Source organism: Triticum aestivum, chromosome 6A, assembly GCF_018294505.1.
Source record: "Triticum aestivum cultivar Chinese Spring chromosome 6A, IWGSC CS RefSeq v2.1, whole genome shotgun sequence".
Lineage (NCBI taxonomy): Eukaryota > Viridiplantae > Streptophyta > Magnoliopsida > Poales > Poaceae > Triticum > Triticum aestivum.
In genome coordinates, this window is record NC_057809.1 from 83,509,001 (window position 1) to 83,531,617 (window position 22,617).

Sequence of the window (22,617 nt, forward strand, 5' to 3'; positions counted from 1 at the left end):
AAGCTTGGGGATGCTTGATACGTCTCCAACATATCTATAATTTTTGATTGCTCCATGTTATATTATCTACCGTTTTGGACATTATTGGGCTTTATTATCCACTTTTATATTATTTTTGGGACTAACCTATTAACTGGAGGCCCAGCCCAGATGTGACGCCCCGAGACCGATGCGCCAGGTGTCTCCCAGTTATTCGTCATCGTTGCCATGTCATTCGCTTGCGTGTTGCATCTTGTCATGTCATCATGTGCATTGCATCATCATGTTTTCAAAACTTGCATCCGTCCGGGTTCCCCCAGTTCCATCCATCGTCCGTTCTGAGCCCAACCACACTCGCACACGCCCGCGGCATGTCCAAAATATTATTTTATAAGTGGGCGAAAAATGTTCTCAAAATGGGATGAAAGTTGGCATGTGGTCTTATTATAGTGTAGATAGACCGCTTGTCAAGTTTCATCACATTTGGAGTCCGTTTGATGCCCCAACGAATAACTATAGCGGCGGTTTAGCCGGTCTAACGTCGGACGTTTTCGGTCTCCGAAAACTGATGCCGGGCCCTCTCTCTTCTCTCCTCTCAGCCTCGCCACAACCCACCTAGTCCATCCACCTACCCCTCTTCGCGTCCAGAGTTGTCCAATGCAATCGCACGGTCCGAAAACCCTCTCTGCGCAATGCATCGAACCCCTCGCGCGCGCCCGGAAGTTGTCCCGAACCCGACCCGGGGAGTCGTCACCGTTGGGTCCGGAACATCCCCAAACATCTACAAAACATCTCCGTTTTTCTTATTTGGACTCCTAACCCATTTATTCTGGACTGCCCGATCATGATCGGAGGATCCAAATCATCACCAATTTCGTATTTATAGACACCTAACCCTAGATGTCGTCCCATCCGTCAAATCCTTCCCCTTCCCAGTCGGCCGCCGCCACGCTCTTCCTTGGGATCGCTCCCGATCCAAAAATCTTCCAGCCAACCACTTCTCCTCGATCCAAATCCTCCCCGACCACCGTCCTTGTTTTCCGCCGCCACCCAATCCATCCATCCAGCCCGCAACAGTGTCTCCCCTCGATGGCTCCATCGCTCATGCTCGAGCCCCTCTGCCTTGATCCACCAGGCGCCTAGCTCGCAGAGGCAAACGCACAGGAGAGGAGCTCCTTGATCCCCTTGACCCGACCTCTGCGCCCCACAGCCTACTCCTCGTCGCCTTGGAGCCCGAGCGCGCCACCACCTCCTAGCGCCGCTGCCGGCGACCTCGCCGAACCAGGCCACCCCGGCCAGCCTTCGGTCACCTGCAGACCAACCCCGTCGCCGCTCCTTCCCTGCTTCTCTTCCTTCCTTCTCCTCCCAACCTTACTTCGTTTCCCCTGTCTGTTTTCTCCATGGTGAGGGAGCGCTAGGGCATCCGCTTCAAGCTTCTGCACCGCCCGGAGCTCCTCGACGCCGGCCAGATCTGATGCCCTGGAGACCCGCGCCCCGCCAGGTCTCTTTCCTCTACGCCAAGTCCGCCCGCCATGCCCCGTTTCGCCTCGGCCTCGACTGAGGAGAACAAGCGGCGCTGCTGCCTTCTTCAGCTCCGCCCACACGTCACCTCACCGGAGAACGCCGTCCTCGCCCGGGTCCCCGCGCCCTGTCATTTCGTCCACGCCGGCGAGATCCTCCCGCGTCGTCGTCTTCTCTGCATCACGCCATGCCGCCACGCCAAGTCCCCTGCATCACGCCCTGCCTGCTGACGTTTCGCTCGAGAACGAGGTGCGCCCGCCTCGTCCAGCCTCTCCGTTGACCGGTCGCACCTCATGGCCCAGCTCCAGCCACTCCCGCATCGCACCAGGCCCAGCTGCGCGCCCCCTGCAGGCCTCCCCCCTCCACCAGCTGGGCCAAGGCCCAATGTGAGCAGCCCAGATCCATCTAATTCAGCCCCTGCTTCAGTTTCGGCCCAGTGGATGTTTTTTTGGTTCTGCGAATTTGCTAATTAACCAGGGATTTACAGATTTGCAGAAAAACCCTTGCACTTCATGCATATAAAAACTTATCAACCATGCATCATATTAAAATAAGTTATATATGTAAATTGCTTAGAATTTTGTGTACATTAATAATTTGCCACTTCCATCCATGTTTGAAAAGTTTAAAATGTTGTTTGTTTAAATTTGCTCAAATGCCATGTTAAAATGTTTTAATTCATATCTAATAAACCGTAGCTCGGTTTTAAATAAATTATATATGTAAATGGGGTAGAAAAATGCCTAGTTTAACTCGGTGGCATTGTTTTGCATGTTTAATAAATCTAAAATATGCTTTAGGGCAGAACAGTACCAAACCTTTAAAAATATGCACATGAGGATTTTCCGGACTTGTTGTTTGTTGTTCCAGCCTCATTTAAACTTGCCTAGGTAGGTAGTTTTCTTTTGCTTCACCTCTTGCCATGGTTAACAACATCTAATATTGTTGGGTACATAAACAAGATCGAACTAAATAAGTCACGTGGTGTTTCGTCAATATGCAACGGAGTTGCATATTGAGCTCCACTTAATTTGTAGGATTGCTTGTGCACTTTGCCATGCCATGCCTCATTAAACCAGACATGCATCGTACTTGGTTGTGCATCATGTCATGCTTATGTGATGGTTGTTTACTATGTTGTTTGCTTCTTTCCGGTGTTGCTTCTTCGGGTTGGTTCCGATAACGTCGTGTGTGTGAGGATCTGTTCGACTACGTCCGTTTGTCTTCTTCATGGACTCGTTCTTCTTCCTTGCGGGATCTCAGGCAAGATGACCATACCCTCGAAATCACTTCTATCTTTACTTGCTAGTTGCTCGCTCTATTGCTATGCCTATGCCGTGATACCTACCACATGCTCTATCATGCCTCCCATATTGCCACGTCAAGCCTCTAACCCACCTTGTCCTAGCAAACCGTTGTTTGGCTATGTTACCGCTTTGCTCAACCCCTCTTATAGTGTTGCTAGTTGCAGGTGAAGATGGAGTTTGTTCCTTGTTGGAACATGGATATTGGTTGGGATATCACAATATCTCTTATTTACTTAATGCATCTATATACTTGGTAAAGGGTGGAAGGCTCGGCCTTATGCCTGGTGTTTTGTTCCACTCTTGCCACCCTAGTTTTTGTCATACCGGTGTTATGTTCCTTGATTTTGTGTTCCTTACACGGTTGGGGGAATGGGACCCCCTTGACAGTTCGCTTTGAATAAAACTCCTCCAGCAAGGCCCAACCTTGGTTTTACCTTTTCCCACCTAGCCTTTTTTCCCTTTGGTTTCCGGAGCCCGAGGGTCATCTTTATATTAAACCCCCGGGCCAGTGCTCCTCTGAGTGTTGGTCCAAAACAGAGCCACTTACAGCGCCACCTCGGGGAAACTTGAGGGTTGGTTTTAGTTGTACGTAGTGTTCATCCAGTGTGCCCTGAGAACGAGATCTGTGCAGCTCCTATCGGGATTTGTCGGCACATCCGGGCGGCTTTGCTGGTCTTGTTTTACCATTGTCGAAATGTCTCGTAACCGGGATTCCGAGTCTGATCGGGTCGTCCTGGGAGAAGGAATATCCTTCGTTGACCGTGAGAGCTTGTGATAGGCTAAGTTGGGACACCCATGTAGGGTTTTGAACTTTCGAAAGACGTGCCCGCGGTTATGGGCAGATGAGAATTTGTTAATGTCTGGTCGTAGGGAACTTGACACTTAACTTAATTAAAATGCATCAACCGCGTGTGTAGCCGTGATGGTCTCTTTCCGGTGGAGTCCGGGAAGTGAACACGGCGTTGAAGTTATGCTTGAACGTAAGTAGTTTCAGGATCACTTCTTGATCACTTCTAGTTCACGACTGTGCTTTGCTTCTCTTCGCGCTCTCATTTGCGTAAGTTAGCCACCATATATGCTAGTGCTTGCTGCAGCTCCACCTCACTACCCCTTTTCCTACCCATAAGCTTAAATAGTCTTGATCGCGAGGGTGTGAGATTGCTGAGTCCCCGTGACTCACAGTTTACTTCCAAAACCAGTTGCAGGTGTCGTTGCTACCAGTGCAGGTGACGCAACCGAGCTCAAGGAGGAGCTCGATGAAGATCTTGTTCGTTGTGTTGTTTCGTTTCCAGTTGATCAGTAGTGGAGCCCAGTCGGGGCGATCGAGGATCTAGCATTAGGGGTTGCCTTCTTTTATTTTGGTTCCGTAGTCGGACCTTGTTTGTATTATGGATGATGTAAAACTATTCTTATGTATTGTGTGAAGTGGCGATTGTAAGCCAACTCTGTACCTCTTTCTTATTCAGTACATGGGATGTGTAAAGATTACCCCTCTTGCGACATGCCTACAATGCGGTTATGCCTCTAAGTCGTGCTCCGACACGTGGGAGATATAGCCGCATCGTGGGTGTTACACCAGAATTGCTGTTTTTTTGCCAGTTTCAGGGTTTCAAAGAAAAGGAATATCAAATGGAGTCCAAACGGAATGAAACCTTCGGGAATGTGATTTCCTCACCGAATACAACTCAGGAGACTTGGAACCTACGTCAAGGCACGTAACAGGAGGCCACGAGGTAGGGGGCGCACCCTACCCCCCGGCGCGCCCCCCACCCTTGTGGGCCCCCTGTTGCTCCACCGACGTACTTCTTCCTCCTATATATATCCACGTACCCCCAAACGATCAAATACGGAGCCAAAACCCTAATTGCACCGCCGCAACTTTCTGTATCCACGAGATCCCATCTTGGGGCCTGTTCCGGAGCTCCGCCGGAGGGGGCATCGATCATGGAAGGCTTCTACATCATCATCCAAGCCTCTCCGATGAAGTGTGAGTAGTTTACTTCAGACCTACGGGTCCATAGTTAGTAGCTAGATGGCTTCTTCTCTCTTTTTGGATCTCAATACAATGTTCTCCCCCTCTCTCGTGGAGATCTATTCGATGTAATCTTCTTTTTGCAGTGTGTTTGTTGAGATCGATGAATTGTGGGTTTATGATCAAGTCTATCTATGAATAATATTTGAATCTTCTCTGAATTCTTTTATGTATGATTGGTTATCTTTGCAAGTCTCTTCGAATTATCAATTTGGTTTGGCCTACTAGATTGGCTGTTCTTGCCATGGGAGAAGTGCTTAGCTTTGGGTTCGATCTTGCGGTGTCCTTTCCCAGTGACAGAAGGGGCAGCAAGGCATGTATTGTATCATTGCCATCGAGGATAACAAGATGGGGTTTTTATCATATTGCATGAAACTACCCCTCTACATCATGTCATCTTGCTTAAGGCGTTACTCTATTTTTAACTTAATACTCTAGATGCATGCTGGATAGCGGTCGATGAGTGGAGTAATAGTAGTAGATGCAGGCAGGAGTCAGTCTACTTGTCTCGGACGTGATGCCTATATACATGATCATACCTAGATATTCTCATAACTATGGTCAATTCTATCAATTGCTCAACAGTAATTTGTTCACCCACCATCGAATACTTATGCTCTTGAGAGAAGCCACTAGTGAAACCTATGGGCCCCGGGTCTCTTTCTCATCATATTAATCTCCATCACTTTATTATTGCTTTGCTTTTACTTTGCTTTTACTTTTTACTTTGCATCTCTATACCAAAAATACTAAAAATATTATTTATCATCTCTATCAGATTTCACTTTCGTAAGTGACCGTGAAGGGATTGACAACCCCTAAGTGCGTTGGTTGCATTGAGCTATTGTTTTTGTGTAGGTACGAGGGACTTGTGCGTGGCCTCCTACTGAGGAAAATACTTACGCTACTTTGCTGCATCATCCTCTCCTCTTCGGGGAAATCCAACGCAGTGCTCAAGAGGTAGCAGGCTACGATCCGAACTACAAGATATAAGCTTTGGTTATTTTCTTCAGAAGTAAGGTAGGATATTTTCACTACTAAGTACTTTTCGATTACTTACATCTCGGTAGAGGGCTGATTCCCTTGCGGACACTGTGCGGCAAGGGTACCCCCCTGAGGTAGGACCCTCTGGCGAAGATTTCTTCCCCCGTTCGGAAACCTCTGTTTCCGGATCTTCAGAGGTGGTCCTCTTCCTTCCTTGGGGAGAGGGAATGTTAGATTCTTCTCCCTGGTTATCCTCCTTCGTGGAGGCGCTCATTCCCCCGGTTGGGATGAGTAGTGAGTGAGGCTCGCTTACGGCCTCTTTATTCCCCCCCTTTATCTTCCTTCGAGGGCACCTGATGAGGCGTCGGCTCCAGCATTCTGTCTAGTACTGGATTGGCCAAGCCCTCGGGAAGGGGGGCCGGACACCTGATCATCTTCGCCTTTGTTATCCAGTCCTGGTCAAAGAGCGACTTTTCAGAATGATGTTATGATAAATAAGAGAAACAGTGTGTTCCTCCATGGGATTGCTTACTTGGGTATCCGGGCGATTACTGCTCAGACTCGCATCCTCGGTGGTGTCTGTACACTTTATTTGTGGTCCAAAGAAAAACTTGTACATCTCCTCGAGCGTCATGCCGAGGAAGTGCTGAATGATTCGCGGTCCCTCTAGGTTGAACTCCCACAAACGGAGAGGTCTACGTTTGCAAGGCGGGACCTGGCGAACTAGCATGACTTGCATCACCGTGACCAGGTTGACGTCTCTCTTAATGAGATCTCGGATGCGACTCTGCAATATCGGCACATCCTTTACTGGACCCCAGTTTAGCCCCTCGCTGATCCATGACGTCAGTTGTGGTGGGGGGACCGAGCAAAAGGCAGGGGCGGCTACCCAATTGGCACTCCGGGGAGCTGTGATATAAAACCACTCTCGCTGCCACAAACTGGACACCTCTGGGAAGGAACCCTCTGGCCATGGAGAATTAGCGCTTTTTCTTATTACGGTACCTCCGCACTCTGCGTGCCTCCCCTCGACCATCTTCGGCTTCACATTGAAGGTCTTGAGCCATAGGCCGAAGTGAGGGGTAATGCGAAGGAAGGCCTCACATACGACGATGAATGATGAGATGTGAAGGAGGGAATCCGGGGCCAGATCATGGAAATCCAGCCCATAATAGAACATGATCCCCCTAACAAAGGGATCCAGAGCGAGGCCTAGTCCTTGGAGGAAGTGAGATATGAACACAACACTCTCGTTGGGTTTGGGAGTGGGGATGACCTGCCCTCGGGCGGGCAGCCTGTGCGAAATTTTGGCGGTCAGATATCTGGCCTCTCTCAGCTTCTTGATGTCCTCCTCTGTGACAGAGGAAGGCATCCACTGACCTTGGAGGTTGGATCCGGACATGGTTGAAGGTCCGAAGCGCCTGACCTAAGCCTAGGGTGTTGGAACTCGAGGCGGGGGAAGGATTCGATTGAGCACGAGAGGAAAAAAGGACAGGTCTTGGCCTCTTTATAAAGAGGGTGAATGTCAAGCGTCCTCCTCACGGGCATTTGGGACTCGCCTAAAATCGAGGAGTCATACCACGGGCACGAGTGGGTTACCCACGTCCGTATTGATGAGAATCCCGTAATAAGGGGGGCACGATCTTTGCTTTGACAAGACGTGTCAAGAAAACCGTCTCGCGGTATGTGCGGTGCTGGTTGAGAAAAATGGTTTGAATAATGACCGGGCCATGACGTGACGTCGTGCTGTCAAGACGCGTCAGCAGATTAGATTTGTGGAAATATTATTCTCTCTACGGTGGTACGTGGAAATTATTTTGCAGGGCCGGACACTATCCTTGTGTTCAAAATCTTCCATGGAGTATTCGAAAGAGGAACCCGCCTTGCAATGCCGAAGACAATACTGCGCGCCGGACTCATCGTCATTGACGCCTGGTTCAGGGGCTACTGAGGGAGTTCTGGATTAGGGGGTCTCCAGACAGCCGGACTATATCCTTTAGCCGGACTGTTGGACTATGAAGATACAAGATTGAAGACTTTGTCCCGTGTCCGGATGGGACTCCCCTTGGTGTGGAAGGCAAGCTAGGCAATATGGATATGTAGATCTCCTCCCTTGTAACTGACTCTGTGTAACCCTAGCCCCATCCGGTGTCTATATAAACCGGAGGGTTTAGTCCGTAGGACAACATACAATCATACCATAGGCTAGCTTCTAGGGTTTAGCCTCTACGATCTCGTGGTAGATCAACTCTTGTAATACTCATATCATCAAGAACAATCGAGCAGGACATAGGGTATTACCTCCATCAAGAGGGCCCGAACCTGGGTAAACATCGTGTCCCCTGCCTCCTGTTAACACCCTCCTTAGACGCACAGTTCGGGACCCCCTACCTGAGATCCGCCGGTTTTGACACCGACAGGGAGACCTAAGTTAATGTTATATTCATGCCCCAATCATGAGCTCTCAAGAGAAATTATTATTCAAAAAATTTATGCTCGGCTTTCTCATAATGATCGATCCATGCTCGATACTTCTTGTACTAGTTCCTTTATGAAGAAGGATATTGAATTCAAATGGGATTTATTGGAAAGAATTAAATGCAACTCTGAAGATTGGGAACTCGAGAAGGTAAGGAGTCAGGTATAAATCTTAAGTTTGATTGTGTTAAATCTTTTATCGATACCAATGCTTTTCATGATTTTAGCGCTAAATATGGACTTGACTTTGAGATAGTAGCTTCTTTCTGTGAATCTTTTTCTACTCATGTTGATCTCCCTAAGGAGAAGTGGTTTAAATATCATCCTCCCATTAAAGTGAAAGTAGTAGATCCTATTAAAGTTGAAGAAGAAACTATTACTTATAATGTTGATCCTATTGTTCCTACTTCTTATATTGAGAAATCACCTTTTCCTGTTAGAATAAAGGATCATGCTAAAGCTTCAATTGTGGTTTGTAAGAGTTATACTAGAACACCTACACCTCCTGAACAAATTAAAGTTGAACCTAGTATTTCTATGGTTAAAAAACTCTTGGTCGATAATATTGATGGGCATGTAATTTATTTCTATGATGAAGCTGCTAGAATTGCTAAACCTGATATTAAAGATAAACATAGACCTGTTGTTGGCATGCTTGTTGTTTCTGTTAAAATTGGAGATCATTGTTATCATGGCTTATGTGATGTGGGTGCTAGTGTAAGTGCAATTCCTTATACCTTGTATTGAGAAATTATGAATGATATTGCACCTGCTGAGAAAGAAGATATTGATGTTACTATTAAGCTTGCCAATAGAGATACTATATCACCAATTAGGATTGTTAGAGATGTTGAAGTCTTGTGTGGGAAAATAAAATACCCTACTGATTTTCTTGTTCTTGCTTCCCCACAAGATGATTTTTGTCCCATTATATTTGGTAGACCTTTCTTGAATACCGTTAATGCTAAGATAGACTGCGAGAAAGATATTGTTACTATTGGTTTAGGGGATATGTCTCATGATTTTAATTTCTCTAAATTTCATAGACAACCCCATGATAAAGAATTGCCTAGTAAGGATGAAATTATTGGTCTTGCTTCTATTGTCGTGCCCCTACTGATCCTTTAGAACAATATTTGCTAGGCCATGAAAATGATATGTTTATGAATGAAAGAAGGGAAATAGATGAAATACTCTTTAATCAAGGGCATGTTTTGAAACACAATTTGCCTGTTGAAATCCTTGGGGATCCTCCTCCACCCAAGGGTGATCCCGTGTTTGAGCTTAAAAAATTACCTTATACTTTGAAATATGCTTATCTTGGTGAAAAGAAGATATATCTTGTTATTATTAGTGTTAACCTTTCAGAGCATGAACAAAAGAAATTATTGAAAACTCTAAAGAAGCACCATGCTGCTATTGGATATACTCTTGATGATCTTAAGGGAATTAGTCCCACTCTATGTCAGCACAAAATTAATTTGGAGCCTGATGCTAATCCAGTTGTTGATCACCAACGACGGTTAAATCCTAAGATGAAAGAAGTTGTAAGAAATGAAATACTAAAGCTTCTGGAGACAGGTATAATTTATCCTATTGTTGATAGTAAATGGGTAAGTCCTGTTCATTGTGTCCCTAAGAAGGGAGGTATTACTATTGTTCCTAATGATAAGAATGAATTGATCCCACAAAGAATTGTTATAGGTTATAGAATGGTAATTGATTTTCGTTTGAATTGAATAAAGCTACTAGAAAAGATCATTACCTTCTACCTTTTATTGATCAGATGCTAGAAAGACAATCCAAACATACACATTTTTGCTTTCTAGATGGTTATTCTGGTTTTTCTCAAATACCTATGTCAAAATTTGATCAGGAGAAGACCACTTTTACTTTCCCTTTCGGTACCTTTGCTTATAGACATATGCCTTTTGGTTTATGCAATGCACCTGCTACCTTTAAAAGATGTATGACTGCTATATTCTCAGGTTTTTGTGAAAAGATTATTGAGGTTTTCATGGATGATTTCTCCATTTACGAAAGTTCTTTTGATGATTGCTTAAGCAACCTTGATCGAGTTTTGCAGAGATGTGAAGAAACTAATCTTGTCTTGAATTGGGAGAAGTGCCACTTTATGGTTAATGAGGGTATTCTCTTGGGGCATAAAATTTCTGAAAGAGGTATTGAAGTTGATAAAGCTAAAGTAGATGCTATTGAAAATATGTCGTGTCCTAAAGATATCAAAGGTATAAGAAGTTTCCTTGGTCATGTTGGTTTCTATAGGAGGTTTATTAAAGACTTCTCTAAAATTTCTAGGCCTCTCACTAATCCTTTGCAAAAATATGTTCCTTTTGTTTTTGATGATGATTGTGTAGAAGCATTTGAAATACTAAAGAAAGCCTTGATTTTTGCACCTATTGTCCAGCCACCTGATTGGAATTTACCCTTTGAAATTATGTGCGATGCTAGTGATTATGTTATTGGTGTTGTTCTAGGGCAAAGAGTTGATAAGAAATTAAATGTTGTTCACTACGCAAGTAAAACTCTAGGCAGTGCCCAGAGAAATTATGCTACTACTGAAAAAGAATTTTTAGCGGTTGTATTTGCTTGTGATAAGTTCAGATCTTATATTGTTGATTCCAAAGTAACTATTCACACTGATCATGCTACTATTAAATATCTTAAGGAAAATAAAGATGCTAAACCTAGACTTATTAGATGGGTTCTCTTGTTACAAGAATTTGATTTGCATATTATTGATAGAAAGGGAGCTGAGAACCCCGTTGTGGACAACTTGTCTAGGTTAGAATATGTTCTTGATGACCCACTGCCTATTGATGATAGCTTTCATGATGAACGATTAGCTGTCATAAATGCTTCTTGTAATACTCCATGGTATGCTGATTATGCTAATTACATTATTGCTAAATTTATACCACCTAGTTTCACATACCAGCAAAAGAAAAAGTTTTTTCTATGATTTAAGACATTACTTCTGGGATGATCCACACCTTTATAAAGAAGGAGTAGATGGTGTTATTAGATGTTGTGTACCTGAGAATGAACAGGAACAGATCCTACGCAAGTGTCACTCCGAGTCTTACGGAGGACACCACGTTGGAGATAGAACTGCACATAAGTTATTGCATTCTGGTTTTTATTGGCCTACTCTCTTCAAGGATGCTCGTAAGTTTGTCTTGTCTTGTGACGAATGCCAAAGAATTGGCAATATTAGTAGACATCAGGAAATGCCTATGAATTATTCACTTGTCATTAAACCATTTGATGTTTGGGGCTTTGATTATATGGGACCTTTTCCTTCCTCTAATGGGTATACACATATTTTAGTTGTTGTTGATTACATTAATAAGTGGGTAGAAGCTACTAGAACTAGTAGTGCTGATCATAACACTTCTATTCAGATGCTTAAAGAAGTTATTTTTCTGAGGTTTGGAGTCCCTGGATATTTAATGACTGATGGTGGTTCACATTTCATTCATGGTGCTTTCCTTAAATTTCTTGCTAAGTAGGATGTTAACCATAGAATTGCATCTCCATATCATCCTCAGTCTAGTGGTCAAGTAGAATTGAGTAATAGAGAGATTAAATTGATTTTGCAAAAGGCTATTAATAGATCTAAAAACAATTGGTCTGAGAAACTTGATGATGCATTATGGGCTTATAGAACTGCTTATAAGAATCCTATGGGTATGTCTCCGTATAAAATGGTTTATGGAAAAGCATGTCACTTACCTCTCAAACTAAAACATAAGGCATATTGGGCTATTAAAGAGCTCAACTACGATTTCAAACTTGCCGGTGAGAAGAGGTTATTTGACATTAGCTCGCTTGATGAATGGAGAACCAAGCCTATGAGAATGCCAAGTTGTTTAAAGAAAAAGTTAAAACATGGCATGACAAGAGGATACAAAAGCATGAGTTTAACGTAGGTGATCATGTTTTGTTATACAACTCTTATTTAAGATTTTTTGCAAGAAAACTTCTCTCTAAACGGGAAGGTCCTTACATTATCGTGGAGGTCTATCGTTTCGGTGCCATAAAAATCAACAACGCCGAAGGCACAAATCCAAAGGTGGTAAACGATCAAAGAATCAAACATTATATCTCAGGTACTCCCATAAATGTTGAGACCAATATAATTGATATCATAACCCCGGAGGAGTACATAAGGGACACTTTCCAGAACATTTCAGACTCTGAAAAGGAATAGGTATGTGGTACGGTAAGTAAACCGACTCCAAAACTGTTCTAATAGCAATTTTTCTCCGTTTTGGAATATTTAAAAAATTAGGAAAATTAAAAGTAGTTCGAAAGAGACACGGGGCATCCACAAAGGGTGGAGGGCACGCCCTACCCCCCTAGGCACGCCCCTGCCTTGTGGCCACCTCATGTGCCCTCTGGACTCTGTTTTCTTGCACAATACTTCTTTTGGTCGATAAAAATTCATTATATAATCTCCCGAAGGTATTGACCACCGTACCACAACAATATCTCATGTTTTTGTTTCGAGCTGTTTTTCTAACAGATCTAGATCACCATGACGTCTCCAAGCGCCCCCAAGGACAAGTTTTTTGAGAAGTTCATCAACCCTTACCTCATGGAGGTGTTGCAACACCCTCAAACCATTGAGATGCGTGAGGAGGTGCTGCACCTCCGCGATGTTGAGGGGCCGAAGAAGACCGGAAGCGTGGAGATAAGGCTCGACGCAATGGAGAAACTAGTTTTCAAGTGCCAAGGGATGGTGGAACATGGACTCAACGCTAATCACATGATGATCGCGGAGTTCACCAACAATCACAAGCTGGATGCCAAGAACATCGGCGAGGCCATCTTCAAGCTTCACGAGAAAATCAAGCACCTCCAGGCCATGATCTATGACCTGCAAAACCAAAAATGTGAGTATCAATATAGATTCAAGAGGATGAGTTTGGCTGCAGATTTGAGGATGCCGAATACTCGTTCATCTTTCTATGATGATGAGCCTATGCCTTGGAAGATGGATGACATGCCTACTACATCAACAACTCCATCATCACCACCTCCAAAGAAAGAGACATAAATACATGGGTATGGGCACTCCCCTTGGCAACTGCCAAGCTTGGGGGAGGTGCGCCAGTATCATATCACCATCACACTTTCATCTTTATCGTTTTTCTTAGTTCGATCCTTTTGGTTATGTCTTGATCTAGTAGAATAAAGTTTTTAGTATGATCTAGCCTTGAGTTTTGTTTTGATCTCTATCTATGTAATCGAGTCTGTGAGTATAATAAAGAGTAGTTTTGAGTTGAGGGCTTTGCTTTCTTGCTATGATCTTGAGGGAATAAAATAAAGAAAGGAACAAAAGAAATAAAAAGATCATATATATGATCTTATGGAGAGTAATGACTTCTCATATAAAGAGTATGATGAATCAAATTTGTTGAGAGTTGATAAACATAGTTTGGTCATTGTTGCAATTAATAGGAAGTAATAAAGAAAGAGAGGCTTCACATATAAATATACTATCTTGGACATCTTTTGTAATTGTGAGCACTCATTAAAATATGACATGGTAAAAGGTTGATGTTGGACAAGGAAGACAACATAATGGGTTATGTTTTCTTATATCCGAATAGAAGTTATATTGTCATGGATCATCCAACATGTTGAGCTTGCCTTTCCCTCTCATGCTAGCCAAATTTTTCGCACCAAGTAGAGATACTACTTGTGCTTCCAAACATCCCTTAAACAAGTTTTGCCATGAGAATCCACCATACCTACCTATGGATTGAGTAACATCCTTCAAGTAAGTTGTCATCAGTGCAAGCAATAAAAATTGCTCTCTAAATGTAGCGACCAGACCTCAAACGGTCCAATCTCTGTGCTCAGGTGTCATCCCTGGATCAGTAATGCTGACACCACACAGTACTTGAAGGATTTATAACAGAGTGGCAATCACACACTTCTTACATCGGGTGTCTCAAAAGAGAACTTATTACAATAAATATGGCTTAAGGCCATCTAATAACGATAACAGCGGAAGGCTTGGAAGATAAGTGAGTCCATCAACTCCAGCGGCATCACTGAGTATAGAACCACGACCTAAAACTCCTTAATCATCGTCTGAAAAGTCTGCAACATTAACGTTGCAGCCCGAAACGGGTCAGCACGTGGAATATGCTGGTAAAGTAACCCATAGAGAGTAATGGAATGAAACAGCTATTCTATATGCATATTTGGCTGGTGGAAAGCTCTATGGTTACAGTTTTGCGTAAAGCCAATTTTTCCCTACTGCAAAGGAATAAATTTATTTAACTATCATGGTGGTTGTTAAACATTGAGAATGGTTGACAGCATTCTCAATCCCAATTAAGCATCATCATTAAACAAACCCAACAAATTAATTTTAGAGTAACATGTTGAGATTCACATGATAATCTAGGTACTAGATACTCAAGATGTCCATAACCGGGGACACGGCTAACCATGATTAGTTTATACACTCTGCAGAGGTTTGCGCACTTTTCCCTACAAGACTCAATCTCCTCTGTTTGGTTTCTCGCACTTCATGGTGTTTGAGAAATGGATGACCGAGACATAGTCTTTCAGAAGCGCTAGCACCTTACGAACGGGTAGACCGTACCAACCTACATCCCCTACATCTTCTAGTCTACCACTATAAGAGTTTGCACAACTTAGTCAACTATGCTAGAGCCCATAATAGCTTGTGGCTGCACACGGAAGTTTCTAGCATGAATAATCTCATGATCCCTTTGAGCCTGGGTGGCGGTCCATAAAGAAAAACAGGCAATCGCTGGAATACCCAGGTGCCTCAATCCACCTACATGTGTATTTAAGTTTCCACCTTAGATAAACCATTAATTAACAATCTCACATCTGTCATGGATACACTCACCCAATCCACGACTACTAGCATAGCATGGCATAATAAGCAAACGTAGAAGTAACTCCCAAAGGTTTGTTAATAACAGGTAATAGGTACTACCTCAACTACTTCCCAAACCCACAATTTAATTAGATCCTAATCATGCAATGTGTGAGGATTGATCTAATGCAATAAAACTGGGTAGAGGGAAAAACATGATCAAAGTGTTACTTGCCTTGCTGATGATCCGGGAAACCTAGCGATTCGAAGTAGCAAGCGGCGCACTCTGGGTACTCTATCGCAAACAAACAAGCATACAATAAGTACTCAACTAATGCATAGGTAAAAGTCAAATAAGATATCTAACCAGAAAGTTCAACTTAAGAACAGACGAAGCAACGGAAGAATCAAATCAGACGAAGCAACGGAAGACAAACAGCAAAAGAAACATGCTTCGTTTACTAATCTGGATCTAAGGCAATTTTTATGGTGGCAAAAACTTGTTTAAGTTGGCTAAACGGAAAGAGGGTTTCGAGACAAAACTCCAGGCGCTTGAATCGCCTGATTCTGATAAACGAGCGAAAAGTTAAACTAAAACGAAAATCGGATCAGAAATCGCGATCAGAAAAATCACGGATTTAATCCGAGAAAAAGAAAAATGACGAACAGTTTAACGAACGAATGTTCGTTAACTGGATCTAAACAAAGAACGCATTCGTTAAAACGAACGAATGAGCGAACGCTCGCTAATTATCCTAAACCAAAAAAAACCGATCTAAAGAAAAAAATGGAAACTAAAAAAACGAACGAAAACCGGCGAAAACCGAACGGTTTTTTCGGGAAAACCTGTGGCGGGTCAACCTCGGCGGCTCGGGCGGTGAGACGGGCGGCGGCGGCTCCGGCGAGGCGGCGGCGTCGGCGGCGGCGGGGTCCGGCGGGGCGGCGGCGGCGGCGGGCGCGGCGGCAGGGTCGGCGGGGTGGCGCGGGGCGGCGGCGGCGGCACGGGGCTGCGGCGGCGTGGGGTTCGAGGCAGGGCGGCTAGGGTTTCACCCCGGGACGGGGCCGGCAGCTTATAAAGGCTGAGGCCTGGAGGAGTCCGGGCCTAGCACGGCCCGTAGGTCGGTTTGGACGTTTTTTTTTAATATTTACGCTCGGAAAAAAACAAAAGGACTACTAAACGGACTCCAAAAATCCCGAAATAAATTTTCCCCGGCTTCTAAAATCAAGCTGCACAAGATGAACATTTATTTGGGGCCTAAATGCAATTTTGAAAAACGCGCATTTTCCCTAAATTCAAATAAAATAGCAAATAAAACCAAAATAAATCTTATTTGATTTTTTATTAAATCCTCAATATTTCTTTATTTTGGAAAGTCATTTTATTCCCTCTCTCATAATTTTTGTAATAGAAATAATTGAAGATAAAATAAATAAAATCAAATGATCCTATTTTCAAAAATTTGAGACAACTCAAATATGAAAAGAACGAAATCCCCAACTCTCTTCGTGGGTCCTTGAGTTGCGTAAAATTTCTAGGATCAACCAAAATGCAATAAATATGATATGCAATGATGATCTAGTGTATAACATTCCAAATTGAAAATTTGGGATGTTACAAACCTACCCCCCTTAAGATGAATCTCGCCCTCGAGATTCGGGTTGGCTAGAAAATAGGTGAGGGTGGTCCTTCAGCAAATCTTCCTCTCGCTCCCAGGTGGCTTCCTCCTCCATGTGGTGGCCCCACTGAACTTTGCAAAACTTGATAAACTTGCTGCGGGTGACTCGACTGGCATACTCTAGAATCTTGACTGGTTTCTCCTCATAGGTCAAATCACTGTCCAACTGGATTGCTTCCAGTGGCATTGTATCTCTCAGCGGTATGTCAGCCATCTCTGCGTGGCACTTCTTCAACTGGGAAACATGGAACACGTCGTGAACTCCTGACAATCCTTCGGGCAAGTCCAACTTATAGGCTACTTCTCCCATACGTTCCAAGACTTTGTATGGGCCTACAAAACGTGGCGCTAATTTTCCCTTAACTCCAAAGCGCTTAACTCCTCGAAGTGGTGATACTCGAAGATAAACTCACTCTCCGACTTCGTAAACTGTCTCCTTGCGTTTAGAATATGCATAACTCTTCTGCCTGGATTGGGCTACCTTGAGCCTATCGCGAATCAATTTCACTTTCTGTTCAGACTCCTTTATCAGATCCGGTCCAAACAACTGGCGGTCTCCAACTTCATCCCAAGACAATGGGGTCCTACACCTCCTTCCGTACAAGGCTTCGAAAGGGGCCATCTTTAAACTGGATTGATAGCTGTTGTTGTAAGAGAACTCCGCATATGGCAAATTCTTGTCCCAACTAGATCCGTAATCTAGCGCACAAGCTCTTAGCATATCCTCCAAAATCTGATTGACTCTCTCAGTCTATCCATCTGTTTGCGGGTGGAAAGCTGTGCTAAACTCTAGTCTGGTTCCCAAAGTTTCATGCAACTGATTCCAGAACTTTGAGGTAAATTGGGTTCCTCTATCTCATACTATACTCCTAGGAACTCCATGTAGACATACGATCCTGGTCATGTATATCTTTGCCAACTTTGCACTAGTATAGGTAGTCTTCACGGGAATGAAATGAGCTACCTTTGTCAAACGATCGACTACAACCCAAATCGAGTCATAGCCTGAACGTGTTCTGGGCAATCCTGTGATAAAATCCATGCCTAACTTATCCCACTTCCATTCGGGTATCGGCAATGGCTATAGCAATCCTACTAACTTCTGATGCTCTGCCTTTACTCTCTGACATACATCACAAACTGCTACATATTCTGCAATATCCTTCTTCATTCCGGTCCACCAGAAAATATCCTTCAAATCCAGATACATCTTGGTATTTCCTGGGTGAATCGATTACGGTGAATCATGGGCCTCTTGTAAAATTAACTTCCTGATCTCCGAATCATTAGGCACATAAACACAGTCTTCAAACCATAAGGTATCGTGCTCATCCTCACGAAATCCCTTAGCTTTTCATTTGCTCATTTTCTCCTTAATAGAGGCAATCTCCTTGTCAGTCTTTTGGGCTTCTCTGATCCTATCCATCAACATAGACTGAATCTCCAATGCTGCTACATAGCCTTTCGGGACTATTTCCAAACATAGCTCTCGAAGATTTTCGGCTAACTCACTTGGTAAATCTCCCGTCATTAAGGTGTTGACATGACTTTTACGGCTCAACGCGTCAGCTACTACGTTAGCCTTCCCGGGGTGATAATGCAATCTCATATCATAATCCTTGATGAGCTCCAACCATATCCTTTGTCTAAGATTCAACTCCTTCTGTGTGAAAATATACTTCAAGCTCTTGTGATCCGTGTACACCTCGCAATGGTTTCCAATGAGAAAATGTCTCCAAGTCTTCAATGCATGCACTACGGCTGCTAACTCCAAATCATGCGTAGCATAATTCAACTCATGGGGCTTAAGCTGTCGTGAGGCATATGAAACAACTCTTCCTTCCTACATAAGCACTGCTCCAAGTCCTCGACGTGAAGCGTCACAATACACCTCATAATCCTTGGTCTGATCCGGTAAAATCAACACTGGTGAGGTAACCAAACGTTTCTTCAACTCCTGAAAACTAGCCTCACATTCCTCAGTCCATATGAACTTGGTATCCTTCTTCAACAACTCCGTCATAGGTTTCGCAATCTTTGAGAAATTCTCAATGAACCACCGGTAGTATCCTGCGAGTCCAAGAAAACTCCGGATCTCTCCAACTGTGGTTGGCGCTTCCCACTTGGTCACGGTATCAACTTTAGTGGGATCTACTGCTATACCTTCTCCGGATATAACGTGTCCGAGAAATCCAACTTCTTTCAACCAAAACTCACATTTGCTAAACTTGGCATACAACTGATGTTCTCTGAGCTTACCAAGTACCAAACGCAAATGCTCCTTATGCTCCTCTTCATTCTTTGAGTAAACCAGGATATCATCAATGAACACTACGACGAACTTATCCAAGAACTCCATAAACACTTTGTTCATCATGTTCATGAAATATGCAGGTGCGTTAGTCAGACCAAATGACATAACGGTATACTCGTACAGCCCATACCTGGTGGTAAAAGCCGTCTTGGGTATATCCTGTTCCCGAATCTTCAACTGGTGGTATCCTGATCGCAGATCGATCTTGGAAAATACCTTAGCTCCTTGCAATCGATCAAACAGATCATTGATCATCGGTAGTGGGTATTTGTTCTTGATGGTTACTTCATTCAATCCTCGATAATCGACAACCATCCTTAACGATCCATCCTTCTTTTCCACTAGAAGTACTGGCGATCCCCAAGGTGAAGAACTTGGGCGAATGTATCCTTTATCCAGTAACTCCTTAATTTGCTTCTTAATTTCCACCAAATCCTTTGCAGGCATCCTATATGGTCTCTTTGATATTGGCCCTGTGCCTGGCAAAAGCTCAATCAAAAACTCAATATCTCTATCCGGTGGCATGCCTGGCAATTCTTCTGGAAATACATCGGGGAAATCCTTCACTACTGGTACTTCCTCCTGCACAACTCCTGTTAAACAATTTGCTTGAGTCCTCTTTGGCACATGTCGGGATACATACTTGATCCTTCTCCCTTCTGGGGTGGTAAGCAAAATTGACTTACTGGCGCAATCGATGTTTCCCTCATACATCGACAACCAATCCATGCCTAATATCACATCCAATCCTTGGATTCCAACACTATTAGGTCTGATGGAAATACGTAGTTACCAATCCTTAATGGTAACCGATCACACCATAGACTAGCCATATATTCTGCTCCAGGCGAGGTTACTAACATGGGTGACCTAAGGGCTTGGGTTGGCAGTTTATACTTATCCACAATCCCCTTGATATGTATGAATGCGATGCACCAGTATCGAAAAGAATAAGCGCAGTAAATGACTTAACCAAAAACTTACCAATTAGTGCATCCGGCTGCTCTTCAACCTCCTCCACGTTAACGTGGTTCACCTGTCCCTTGTTGAAAGGGTTTGGCTTCTTCCCAGAGCTTCCATTGCCATTTCCATTCTGGGATTCAGGACATTCATTGGCATAATGTCCGGTCTTCTGGCACTTAAAGCAAGTGACTTGGATCAGGTCTCTCTTGGCTGGGGTCGATGGGTTGGGGCGGTTCTGGCCGTTGCTTCCTCCATTCCTATTACCATTCTTGGTGCCATTGTGGTTGTGCGAGCTACCTCCTCCATGGGTATGCTGAAAATGTCCTCCCGGTCTAGGGGTGAAACGCGTCTTCTGCTGAGCTCCTGAATTGTGCTTTCCTTGTCCATACTTCCTCTTGTGATTCTCAATTTGCTGCTGCTTCCCTTCAATCATAAGAGCATGATCTACCAACTCCTGGTAGTTGTTGAAGGTTGCTACCATCAACTGCATGCTCAACTCATCATTCAGCCCTTCCAGAAACTTCTCCTGCTTTGCTGCATCCGTAGCAACGTCATCTGGGCATAACGTGCTAATTTACTAAAGTCCTCCACATACTGGCCAACTGTCCGTCCTCCTTGGCGCAAGTTGCGAAACTCTCGCTTCTTTATGGCCATAGCTCCTGCTGAAACATGGGCAGTTCGAAAAGCCTGCTGAAACTGGTCCCATGTGACAGTGTCGACAGGGAAAGTGGCTGTGAAATTCTCCCACCATGATGCTGCGGGTCCTTCAAGCTGATGTGCGGCAAACTTCACCTTTTCCGCATCCGTACATCCTGCTGTGGTCAACTCCCTAGCTGTCTTGCGGAGCCAATCATCTGCTACTATCGGCTCGGTGCTACTGGAAAACACCGGCGGATTCAGCCTAAGAAAACGGGCTAAGTGATCAACAGGTGGTGGTGGTGGTGGTGGGTTGTTGTTGTTGTTCCCCTGATTCTGATTCTAGACTAGCAACTGCATTAATGTGTTCTGCTGCTAGATCAACTGGGTGAGCTCTGGTGGGAAGGTAAATTCGGGGTCACGTCTTGGAGGCATCTGAGGGTTTAGAAAAGATGAGATTTAAGAATAGAGGGGGTCTATAGAGAAACACTACCCATATGCACATGAGGTAAAACAAACAATTCACTTCATTCAAACAATTAAACAAGGGCGTACAATCGATCTAACTATCGCAAAAGTGATCGGACTACTATATTTACATGGTGGACTACTACTACTGATGAGGTGGTCTACTAGAAATATTCTTCGATTGCAGACTCCATGATATCTGCTCCAGCTTCATCAACATAGTCATCATTGCTATCATCTGGATCCGAGTCGGTGTCGTCAATGATGATGTAATCTTCTGGGCGAATCTCCCTGGGTTCTTCGTCTTCTTCTACCGGTGTAGGGCCTCCCGTAAATATTCCGATCTTCTTGATCAGATCGTCATTCTTCTCCACTAATACTTCAATTTCGTCTTCATAATCTTCACGTGTAGCCTTGAGTTTCTCCTCCAGTTCCTTGATTCTTGTCTTTGCCTTCTTCAGATCTATCATGTCGACGCACATCTGGTTCTCCTGACGTCGAATGTGCTGGTTTAACTCCTGGATAAAAGCTGCAACTGATCTATCCTTCTGGTGCTGATCATCTCCCAGTGCTCATCTCGGTGCCCACAAATCTGGTAGATAGTATCCTTGAGATCATTGCGGTAGACTTCTCCAATGCGTCCCATGGCGATGTGAGCTGCCATGCTCTTTCCTAGACTCCAAGTTGGCGCATCAAAAGAAAACTCTATGGGCTCAGTGACTGGCATGAACGTCCTTCCTGGAACTTGAACTTGAATCATCCAGCGCTCCTCTTCAGGTAAAGTGGCGTTGTAGGTTCCGGTGAAGCTTGGTACTCCTATGTTCAGGTATCTAGTGACTTCCTTCAAGTGACGTCCAAAGGGTGTATCTTCATCCGGTTGAGTGAACTTGTTCCTTGCATCCGCCATCCTAAAAGAGTAGAAAAGATGAGAAGTGAGAAAAGAGAGGAGAGTGAGTAGTGATCTAGGTCTTTAGCTTAGTGGTCGTGTCCTACAGTCAGCGTGTGCTCTGATACCATCTTGTAGCGACCAGACCTCAAACGGTCCAATCTCTGTGCTCAGGTGTCATCCCTGGATCAGTAATGCTAACACCACACAGTACTTGAAGGATTTATAACAGAGTAGCAATCACACACTTATTACATTGAGTGTCTCAAAAGAGAACTTATTACAATAAATATGGCGTAAGGCCATCTAATAACGATAACAGCGGAAGGCTTGAAAGATAAGTGAGTCCATCAACTCCAACGGCATCACTGAGTATAGAACCATGACCTAAAACTCCTTAATCATCGTCTGAAAAGTCTGCAACATTAACGTTGCAGCCCGAAATGGGTCAGCACATGGAATATGCTGGCAAAGTAACACATAGAGA